Source organism: Cetorhinus maximus, chromosome 4, assembly GCF_964194155.1.
Source record: "Cetorhinus maximus chromosome 4, sCetMax3.hap1.1, whole genome shotgun sequence".
NCBI classification, from domain to species: domain Eukaryota; kingdom Metazoa; phylum Chordata; class Chondrichthyes; order Lamniformes; family Cetorhinidae; genus Cetorhinus; species Cetorhinus maximus.
The window spans coordinates 12,653,653-12,665,875 of record NC_135882.1 but is presented as its reverse complement, the minus strand read 5'-3'; positions in this window follow the sequence as shown (position 1 = coordinate 12,665,875).

Below are 12,223 nucleotides of genomic sequence, written 5' to 3'. Positions count from 1 at the left end.
TAAGAAAAAAAGAATCTTGTTAGCTTTGTCACGGCTGTACGTCATCCTTAAAGGTCTGACCTTAATCTGTGCATAAATCTGGGCATGGTTAGTGCTCCTAGCAAATATTCCATTCCCAACACACTGTCATTCCACATCTTGACAATTATAAATGCAATGCAATGTTTGAATGTCAGTTGTCGAAAGGCTAATACACTTGCAATGTTTCTTTTCAATGGCTACTAGCATTAATTCTTGTTTATGGGTTTGGAGCATCGGTGGCTTTTAGACAGGATATCGCAGCAGTAACAGTGGATAGCAAAGTCAACTTTCTGTTTTCTAAACTATTTATCATGAGGTAACATTGTCAAATCGCTTACCAAACCCTCTAATGGGATTTCAACCACAGCCAAATTGAATTGGAATAAAATCTTGTTTCACTTTGAAAGATATTCCCTTTGTTGCATGGTCTCTGCTGCATAATATTTGCTCTTGAATCTCAAATGTGACAGTGAAGAACTACAGCTGATATCAGTATTCTGACACTGCAGATTGCTCAACTTGTCACATTCAATCCACCAATCTATAGAGTGACAGTGAGCTTGGAGTGACAATATGAGGGCTTCGCCTCACTGGGACTATTTGCCTAAGAGGTACCTTGAACTGTGTGGTTCAGGTAGAGATTTTGGTTCCAACGCCAGTTCAGAGGAAATGTTTGATGGGAAATGGCATGCGTGTGTGAAAAGCTTAACAAAAAGCAGTGGTGGGTGGATATGGGATTTTGAGACTCTACAGAAACCTTAGAAAATGCCTGGCAGGGCTGGTATGTCAATAGGTGTGCTATCATTAGCTTCGACCTCCCCTCATCCCCCAGTTTGCGAAGCAAAATTGGCCAGCATTCTATTGCTGATTGCTATACTAGTGATTGTGTCACCTCAGCTGGGAATGTACACATGTGAATTCTCCACGAGGACAGGATTGGACTCGGCTGTGATGCCCCTGTAGCCGAATAGCCAAACAATGCACACATTAAAAATTCCCACTTACCAAAGTAATGGAAGAAAACCAGTGCTGATTGAGCTGTTCTACAGGAACAGGAAAAGGCTTCAAGGTAGGATGGCCAGTGTTTTTTTTTTTGGGGGGGGGGGGACGGTTGGTGATGGAGGCAGTAAGACACAGAGAATAAAGAGAGGAAACCAATCCAACACAAAGTGCTTGGAATATATACTGAAACAAGTCAAATAACCTAAGAAAATAGGAACAGGAGAGGCCATTCAGCCCCACTCTCCTGTTCCATCATCAATTAGATCATGGCTCATGTAGCATAACTCTATCTACCCATGGTCCCTTAACCCTTAGTACACTTGACTAATGAAAATCTATCAGTCTCAGTTTTGAAATTTTCAATTGATATCCAGACTCAAAAGATTTTTGATGGAGAGAGTTCCCTCCTTGTGTGAAGTAATGCTTCCCAATATCACCCCGAATGGCTTGTTTCCAATTGTAAGGTTCTTCCCCCTTGTCTGGACTCCCCCCACCAGAGAGAAAATAGCTTCTTTCTAACTGCACTATTAAATCCTTTAATCATTTTAAATGCCCCAATTGGATGATTCACGCCAGATCCAGTTCCACAAAAGTGAGCTACCTTTCAATGCTTTCCCCTATGTGGTAATTCCTCCTGTTTGGAGCCAAGACAGTGCATGATGATTGGCTATTGACCAAGGTGCTAAGGCCAATGTCAGCACTCCTGCTATCCTGCATGAGAGAGGCTAACTCAACCCAAACCAACAATTATGCTGGAATCTGGTAGAGGCGGTGGATGGGGTGCCAATCAAGCGGGTTGCTTTGTCCTGGATGGTATCGAGCTCCCTGAGTGTTGTTGGAGCTGCACTCATCCGGACAAGTGGAGAGTATTCCATGCGCACAATGCAAATGCTTCAGACAAACACGAAACAATTTTGCATTAATACTTTAAAAGGCTGTTTGATGATGATATTTATTTTTCTTTGCAGACTATATCTGGAATGGCTTCTCTTTGGTACATAATAGTGACAGGTTATCAATAACCTTGCCCCACTGATCTTTGCTTCTGACGCTGCTGGTGCATCCAGGGTTAGGACAGCAGCAACTCTTTGAATTTCGTATGGACGCATCTTGGGTGTCCATCGGTGGGGTTGGGGCAGGGGGTGTGGTGCCAGGAATGTGGGAAATGTAGCTGAAGTGCTGGACTAACAAGCTAAACAGATCCCCGAGGGTTGATCCAAACTCTGGTACCATCTACTTCTAGACCATGAACCTTACCTGAATGCACTCAGTGGCTCTACTTCCACCCGTTTCAGGGAATTGTACACTGATATGCTCGTGGCATCGAGAACACCTCATTGTGGGGGAAGGCTGCGATCAAGAAGATTGTTGGTGTGGGAACTCCCCCCCCCCACCCCCCCCCCCCCCCCCCCCTCATTGGCTGCATCTCCCCTGAGGTCAGGGCTGTGCTCGGAGTGAATGGGGACTCCATTTGCTCAAGGTGGCAAGACAAATTGCCTGCCTCCCATGACTTTGAGCGGAGATGGTTCCGAAACCTCCCATCACTGTAACAACTTCCCCACCCCTGTACAACTTCCGCCTCAGATCCAAGGGTTTTCAGGCTGGTTGAATTTCCTGCTGTTTGATGAAGCAGCTGATAGAAACCTCAACATCAGTAAGTTATTGTGCTGCCAATTCATGTGGATAAGTTAAAGCCATCCAATTTATTGAAATTGTATGTTCTTGGGCACTTTTATCTACTGATCTTTCTGATATTTTCTTACATTTTGCGTAGGGTAAAATACTGACTGACCACGTGGCCTGTGAATTTGTTGCCTGAACAGTTAAATGACTTGGTTCTGTACCAGAAACAAAATCAGGGCCACATAGATATGGTTTAAAGTGAATGTCAGCAGAGTTTCAAATTCGACATTTCCTGTAACTCTCACAGCACATACATTTTAATCATTTCAAGCAATCTAGTTCAAACTCACAAACTCTGATTGTAAATATGACAGTTATACATCCCCCCCCCCCTGCAATTTAAATTTTCACCACCCTACCTGATCCATGCTGGGGGACAATTCTGTGGGTCCAAAACAGAAAATGCTGGAAAAACTCAGCAGGTCTAACTGCATCTGTTGGGAGAGAGGAACAGAGTTAACGTTTTGAGTCCGTATGACTCTTCTTCAGAGACATACAGACTCGAAACGTTAACTGTTTTTCTCTCCACAGATGCTGTTAGACCTGCTGAGTTTTTCCAGCATTTTCTGTTTTTGTTTCAGATTTCCAGCACCCGCAGTATTTTGCTTTTACCTTACAATTCCATGGGTATTAGCAGCTCACTGAAATGACCACTCCTCATTTGCAAATCTATGGCAATCGGAAGCATTCGACCCGCATCCTGAGTGTTAAGCCATTTGTCAAGCGTACTCAGCTGAAATCGGATATAGCTCAACCCAAAAAGTGAAGCTGCAGCCTTTCTGGTCTGAAGGATGCACTCACTTCTGCATGTGATGCTGCCTTTACCCAATGGACCGTTGTGGGACCTTCAAATTGGACACTGATGCAGCCACCAATCTGAATGTCTCCAATATGAAACCAAAATCACTCGTAACGTTTGAAAACAAACGTCAGGCAGCGAACGACCCTAAAACAAAATACCTGCGGATGCTTGAAATCGGAAATAAATACCGAAAATACTGGAAATACTCAGAGAGTCAGGCAGCATCTGCGGAGAGAGAAACAAAAGTTAATGGGCAGGGTTTTCTCTGTGGGTTTCTGTCAGGCTCAACTGGGGGTCAGAAGCCCGCACAGTGTGGGGAACCGTCACTCATTGTGATTTTCCCCAGGGTGGCCACCCAGTTAAAGATGGCAGGAGGACCAGTCTTCCTGCTTGAAAGCAACAACAGGCTGCAATGGACGGTGAGGGAGAGGACGCTTCAAAAGGGAAGCATCCTCTCTCCCATTTTGTTAAACTTCAAATTAAAAATGGCCTTTTGCAGTCCGGGAACCCACCTACAGGGCGGCCTGGGACTGCTCCTGCACCCAGGCAGGGCAGGGAGGGTTTCTAAAACAAAAACAGAAAATGCTGGAAAAACCTCAGCAGGTCTAACAGCACCTGTGGAGAGAAAAGCAGGGTTAACGTTCCGAGTCCTTATGACTCTTCTTCAGAGCTCTCCCCACACCACACACTGGGAAGCCGCTTTCAAGCACTTAAACTGTCCTCTGCTACCTCTGGGAATGTGGAGGCCAACTGGAAAATCCCAGAAAATGATCATTTGTTCCAATTGTTCGCACTGAGGATTTTCATTCCCTTTACTCTTGTGTACAATTCCTAATTTAATGGAGCTGTTAACCTGTTGATGAAATACTGCATTAAGGAATCTGAATCTGAATGTGTTAAGCAATAAAACATTGGGGGGGCTGGGGGTGGTGTGCTGAGGGAAGTCAAATCCCCATGAAGATTTGACGGAATAATGATGCTAACATGAGTTTTCTTCCTGTGTCTGTTAAGGCTACAGTTAACCACGATTTTTACACAGACTATATAAAATGGAATAAAATGTTTGACACGTTATTCGGAATAATGTAGCAATACATTGATACTGAGTTGTGATCGCAGCCTCCCTAACAATGAAGGAGGGAAGAAAATGTAAACTGTCACCCAGCCCATGACATGCTGTGCACTTGTCATTTTCCACCAGCTTTATTGCAGCAGCTAGTCAACAAATCCCAGCCGCTCTAATGAGGTCCTTATCTTTGTCTAACTTCCTAGGGTTTGTTGCACTCCTACGTGTACCTTCCCTACTGAATGCCAGCAACTCTAAATTACCTTCTATTAATATGAATGCTTTGCTGTCATGGATGTCAGGTTGCGGGGTTTGATTTGCCCTCTGAAGGTAGTTACGACATCATCTTTCTCCAGCTGATCTAGTGGATAGGAAAGTAATTAGAGCAATTACTCATCGCTGTCTGTCACAGCAAATCAGATCTGCCCCCTCTGACTGCGCCATCGACCCAGACCTGCATCCAGAGTAGATTATTTGAAGTAATCTTCAACTTTCACTAGCAAGTGCACAGGCTTGCTCACTGCCTCCTCGTTGCCTTTTCGCTGGTTGCTTTTAACACTTCAATGGAAAAGGAGTTTTGGGAAATTTTTTTTAAGAAAAAGTTTCTGGCATGATTGATATGCCGGAGCAAGGAATTCCTACACTGTAAAAATCCGCCTTCACATCAAGTGGATTGAAACATGTGTAAACCTTTAAACATCGCATTGTTACAATTTCGAATCAGACCCATTCCTGCTGTTTTGCCTCCCGACAGCCCCAAACGCACCTGAATGCAGGTGACCTACTTGTTCAGCTCTGCAAAACGTCCGACTCTCAGGTGTGAGTGCTAAAACAAAAGCAAAATGTTGCGGATGCTGGAAACCTGAAACAGAAACAGAAAATGCTGGGAAAAAAACTCAGCAGCATCTGTGGAGAGAAAGACAGAGTTAACGTTTCGATTCTTCTTCTCTGATTTTTTTCTAGCATTTTCTGTTTTTGTATCAAGTATGAATGGACTAGCTTGCAGAGGAAGTGTCATTGCGTTGGGAACATTCTTGGGGCAGATACAGTTGATGGTCCAGTCTGTCCTGAACCTTTATTTATAGGGCCTGCATGAGCTCAGTGGGGAAAAGATGCTAGATAAAATCAAGACTTTTTACAGCTATTTGCTGCATTTTTCCCATCTTTTCTCGAGAAGTATCTTAACAACATCAACTTGCATTTAATATATAGTCTTTATCAGCCCTTAATTGTACTTTCTTTCCTCACTTCCTGGTTACCAGCTCCATTGAAGCATCATCAAAATGTGATGGTGAAAGAGCAGGGAACTTCCAGGTTTCTGGAACTTTCCATTGCAAGGCTTTTGCCTGCAATCCTAAGAGTGCTGTCTTTTTAAATGGCAGCTTAACCTGGCCAAATCTACATTAGCTTCTCCATTTGTGAGACAATCTATTGGGCCGGCCAGTGGAGGATAAGCAAATCTCAAATTTCCTCTCATTTTTGCCACTTTATCATTGAATTTTAGGCACCAGAACAAAGAAAAATCCAACTTGTCAGGCTTAGCACTAATGCAAAGAGATTATAATAATTATTTTTTTGGAGAAATATATTTTCCAGTAGTATCAATTAAATAAAGGCCTTTTGACAATGAAGGGTTCAGAAGAATGGTGGATGGTAATTAAGGAGTAGCGGTTTAAATCTCCCTGCTGGATAGGTTTAAAGTGGAATTTTATTTGCTGCTCCATCATGACCACCTCTTTTAATGGATAATTCTCACGCTGTTTAAGTACTGGATAACCTTCTTGACACATGAAAGAAGCACCCATTATTGCTGATAACATAGACAAGAATACAGGTCTCTCCACAATATACAGACTGAACGTTGTAAAATATTCAGGCAACAATTCTGGCAAAGGCTGGAAAAGACAATGTCCAAGGTCTGTCCAAGTACAATGTTATCCTCTGGCTTTACCTGAGAGAAGTAGCCAACGGGGTATATGAACTCTTATTTGTTGCTTCTTTTGTTTCCTTTCTTCCTTTCTTTTATCCTTCTTTCTCTCTTTCTTTCTCTTCTCCCTTTCTCTTTTTTTCATTTCGTTCTCTCTTTCTTTCTCTTTTTCATTTCGTTCTCTCTTTCTTTCTCTTTTTCCTTTCTTTTTCTCTCTTTCTTTCTCTTCTCCCTTTCTCTCTTTCCTTTTTTTCATTTCGTTCTCTCTTTCTTTCTCTTTTTTCTTTCTTTTTCTCTGTTTCTTTCTGTCGCTCTTTGTTTCTTTCTTTCATTTGCTCTTTCTTTCTTTCTTTCTCTCCCTCATTCTCTCTCTCTTCCTTCCTTCCTTTCTTCCTTTCCCTCTTTCCTTCTTCCTTGCTTCCTGGTTAGTAGTACATGGTATGTAGGTAACAATGACTAGAATAGTTTTATTCCAAGTTTATTTTTCTATTGAAGCACATGCACTGAAATGCTGCAGCATTTATTACCCAGTGAGGCACATTGCATAATGGGCAATGTGTACTCCTGCTGGATAATGGATGAGAAAAAAGGACGGGTGCCCTGCGAAAAAATAAAGTTAAGTTGGAAATTTAACAAATTATAAGTTAGTCTGAGATATTGGTTGCCCTCCCTGTACAGTGAGAATGATATAATAACAGAACAAATTATTTATAGACAGAAAGGTGTTTATTGGTTTTGAAGTCATGCTGACATGACGACTATTAAGTTTGCGACACTCAGCACTTTTGGGATTTGAGAACTCTCCAATCTAGCATCACTTACTTTCACAGCTTTTTCAAATGGCATTACCTCAACTAACCATTAGACGTTTATAAGACAATACATCACAACGCTGAGACTGGCACTGAAACTTCCACCTGGGAAGCAGTATGATTGGTCTTGGAACACAGATAGTTTAAGTGGAACTAGACAGCCAAAATCTGTGTAAATATCAAAGACATGAAAATGGCTGAGTAGAATGGTTGACTTTGTCTGGCCTTTGAATACATTTTCCACCAATGATAGGAAATACTGATGGAAAGGCTGAGTACGGGTATTATTGTTAAGTTGCAGGTAGTGCCCCTGGAGAACAAACACAGCCCAGGGATAACATCCCAATTTGAGCTCACAGTTAATGGTGCTAAGGGTTGTGACAAGGGATATGAGTTGTTATTCTGTTCTGGACAAACATACAAATCACAGTATAAAACCGTTCTGGCAGACAATATTGGTTCTTAAAAACAAGCAGCAAAATAACAGATTCTGGGCCAATGCAGTGTTGCAGTAGCACAACCATCTTAACCCTTGTATCTCCATACTGTGGAACTAAGAATAAAGTAACTACAAATGTAATTATATAACTGTATATAAATATTTTCAGAAAAGAATATAATACTTCTTAGGGTAGTCCATTGTTTCCCAGTAACCCTATGTCTGGATGAGTGCAGCTCCAAAACTCAAGAAGCTTGACACCATCCAAGACAAAGAAGCCCACTTGATTGGCACCTCATCTACCACCTTCAACATTCGCTCCCTCCACCACTGCACAGTAGCAGCACAGTTGCAGCAGTGTGTACCAACTACAAGATGCACCGCAGCAACTTACCAAGCCTCCTTCAACAGCACCTTCCAAACCAGTGACCTATACCACCTAGACGGACAAGAGAAGCAGATGCATGGGAACACCACCACCTGCAAGTTCCCCTCTGAGCCACACACCATCCTGACTTGTAACTATATCACTGCACCTCCACTGTCACTGGTTCAAAAACTTGGAACTCCCTCCCTGGCAGCACTGTAGATATACCTACACCACATAGACTGCAGCAGTTCAAAAAGGCAGCTCGCCACCTTCTCCTTAACAGCAGTTAGGGATGAAATACTGGCCTAGCCAGCAACGCTCCCATCACAAGAACAAATAAAAAAAGTATTTGGGTTATGCATTTCAGTTTTAACAGTTTTACGCAGGGACCTGAAGTACTGAAGTGCTCCAGAACTTGCCGTGCCCCTTGCCAAGCTGTTCCAGAACAGCTACAGCACTGATATCTACCCGCCACAAAAAGCAGGACAATTCCAACTCAGCCAATTATTGCCCCATCAGTCGCCCAATCAGCAAAGTGATGGAGGGGTCAACAGTTCTATCAAGCAGCATTTGTTTAGCAATAACCTGCTCTCTGATGCTCAGGTTGGGTTCCGCCAGGGCCACTCAGCTCCAGATCTTATTGCAGCCTTGATCCTAACATGGATAAAAGATCTGAACTCCAGAGCTCAGGCTAAAGTGACAGCCCTTGACATCAAGGCAGCATTTGACCGAGTGTGGCAACTGGAGTCAATGGGAATCAGGGGGAAAACTCTCTACTGGTTGGAGTCATACCTAGCACAAAGTAAAATGGTTGTGGTTGTTGGAAATCAATCATCTCAGCTCCAGGACATCATTGCAGGAGTTCCTCAGGGTAGTATCCTAGGCCCAACCATCTTCAGCTGTTTCATCAATGACCTTCCTTCCATCATAAGGTCAGAAGTGGGGATGTTCACTGATGATTGCACAATGTTCAGCACCATTTGTGACACCTCAGATATTGAAGCAGTCCATGTCCAAATGCAGCAAGACCTGGACAATATTCAGGCTTGGACTGATAAGTGGCAAGTAACATTTGATATGATCACAGCTGATGTTACTGCTTGGGAAGCCAGATCCCAGATTGACATCTGTCTCAGCTGATCTTAAATTTTTTTCCCTGTATTGTAGAAGCAAGCAGGGAAAGCTACTGAACACAAAAGCACAGGACCCCAATGATAACTTCTGAAACTTTGAAGAATTAAACTATTTATTAAAAGAATGAAAAGATAAAACTTAAATGCACAAGATAAAAGATACACAGTTAAAAAGAAATCTTACAAAATAAGCCTCAAAATGCTTTATCAAAAGGTACACAATATAACTCTCTTTTTGGGAACAGCCCTTATAGATACTTAACCATAAAATCCAGGAAATATTACCCAACTGAGAAATTGCTTTCACTTTAAACAGAATTACAATCCACGACTTCCGAGAACAAATCCTCGCTGATTTGATTTTTCCAATGGGAGATTTAAAATAAACTGTTTCTCGGGACAAATATTTTCCTGGCCCAAAACTTGAGCTGCTTTCTTCAATTAAAAGATTTTCACAGCTTTTCAGCACACTCCAAAACACTGGAGTTGGCCTTCAGTGAGACACCCCCCACAGCAACTAATACAGCTGAAAAACCCATTTTCATAAATACCTTCTCAGCCCTTTCATCTTAGTTCTCCGTTGTCTTTAAATATTTCTTTGAAAACTCAGGTTCACAAATACCAAAGCCTTTCATGCTCCTATTTTACCTCTATTTTGGGTCAATAAAATTTGAAACCCCTGCCCCTGTTTACTCACGAATCTCCTGTAAAATGCAAATGCTCTTTGTTACCTTTGAGATTCCTTTGAAATACAACAGCCATAAATCAATTTCAAACTTATCCCCAAATGCTAATTTCAGAGCTACTCTGTTTCATTGTAAGTTAAGATCCACCATAAGGCCTCATTGCAAAATGCAAAAAGATAACACCTTTCATCTTTCATCCCATAGATTTTACAGACAAACTGACTCCAACAACCTCACCTTTGATTAACCCTGGACGCATGCAGACACAGCTTACCCTTAGCTATACAGAATATACACATAAACAGAGAAATATAAAAATATACACATATCATCACACATTCGCATCACACAAGAGCCAGACAATGACCATCTCAAACAAGAGAGAATCTAACCATCTCCCCATGACGTTCAAGGGCATTACCATCGCTGAATCCTCCACTACCAGCATTCTAGGGGTTACCATTGACCAGAAACTGAACTGGACCAGCCATATAAATACTGTAGTTACTAGAACAGGTCAGAGGCTGGGAATTCTGCCCAGAGTAACTCATCTCCTGACTCTTTAAAGACTGCCACCATCTACAAGGCACAAGTCAGGAGTGTGATGGAATACTCTCCACTTTCCTGGATGAGTGCAGCTCCAACAACACTGAAGAAGCTTGACATCATCCAGGACAAAGCAGCTCGCTTGATTGGCACCCCATCCACCACCTTCAACATTCACTCCCTCCACCAATGATGCACAGTAGCAACAGCGTGTACCATCTACAAAATGCAGTGCAGCAACTCATCAAGGCTCCTTTGACAGCACCTTCCAAACCTGCAACCTCAACCACCTAGAAGGACAAGGGCAGCAGATGCATGGGAACACCATCACCTGCAGGTTGCCCTCCAAGGCACACATCATCCTGTCTGGGAACTATGTTGGTGTTCCTCCACTGTCGCTGGGTCAAAATCCCTTCCTAACAGCACTGTGGGTGTACCAACACCATATGGACTGCAGCAGTTCAAGAAGGCAGCTCACTACCACCTTCTCAAGGGCAGTTAGGGCTGGGGACTAAATGCTGGTCTAGCCAGTGACGCCCACATCCCATGAATTAATAAAACAAAACAAAAACATCTAGTTCTGTGGTGCAGAAAAACCCATTGCATAAAAGGGACTCCATAAAGAGAAAATACAGAAAGAACTTGCAACTGTACAGTGCCTTTCTTGAATTCAGGATATACCAAAGAACTTTACAGCCAATGAAGCTGTAGTCACTATTATAACAACAAGCTGAAAATCTACCCCAGCTATATAGAGCTTCAGTCAGCCATGCACAAATGCCCACTGTATTGGGTTAGGGGATAGACAACTGTACACTCAACTTTTTATGTCAGAATTAATTACACAAGGTCTAAATATTCCCAAATGCTTTGATAGTTTGGGAATGTTTTAAAAATTGTTACTTTGTGTAGCTGAGCGTTTACTGCAACCATTGCAGTGTGTGAGATTCATATCATAGTCTTTTACAATGTCAGGACATTCCAAAGCATTTTGCAGCTAAATGCGTACTTTATTTGGAAATATAGTCACTGTTGAAATGTAGGAAACGCAGCAATGCATTCACACACAACAAGTGGCAAATCAGATCATCTATTTCAGGTGATGGTTGAGAGGCAAGCGTTGCCTATCAAAATTTCCCCAGCTTTAGAAAGTCAACAGGGTCTTGGTTTAATATCTCAGTTGAAAGACAGCATCTCCACCAGTGCAGTTCTCCCTCAGCACCACACTAGCTTGAGCCTAGATTAGATGCAAAAGCCTCTAAAGTGAGACTTGAACCTATAACCATTCTGAGTCAGAGACGGGGGAATAAATTGAATTGTACCTGGTGAGTGGGGGCCCCAGGAGTCAGGGTGAAGAGCAGGTCCTGAGGCTGCACATGCCGGCAGCAGGACCTACTGGCAAATTTTACCCCAGGCAGCCTCCTAATCACAGGGGCAGCAGCTCTGAAGCCTCAGCAGCGCTGTTAGGAAAGGTGGTCACTGTTGGGGAATGCAAGAGACCTCAGGCCTTCAGCAGGTTTGTGAAAAAAAGGATTAAAAATTCACGGGAGTGAGGGTTGGAGGGGAAATTGTTGTAAGGGTTGTTTGGTGTCTCACTGAGAGGTCTGGAGGCTTGTATGGTTGAACATTAAATGTTTATTAACAAATCATAACTTTATACATCTCTAAGGTACAGCCCTGCGTAGGCGTTGCCTCCATGCTGAACTACTACTGTACTCAGTCTACTATCATGTGAC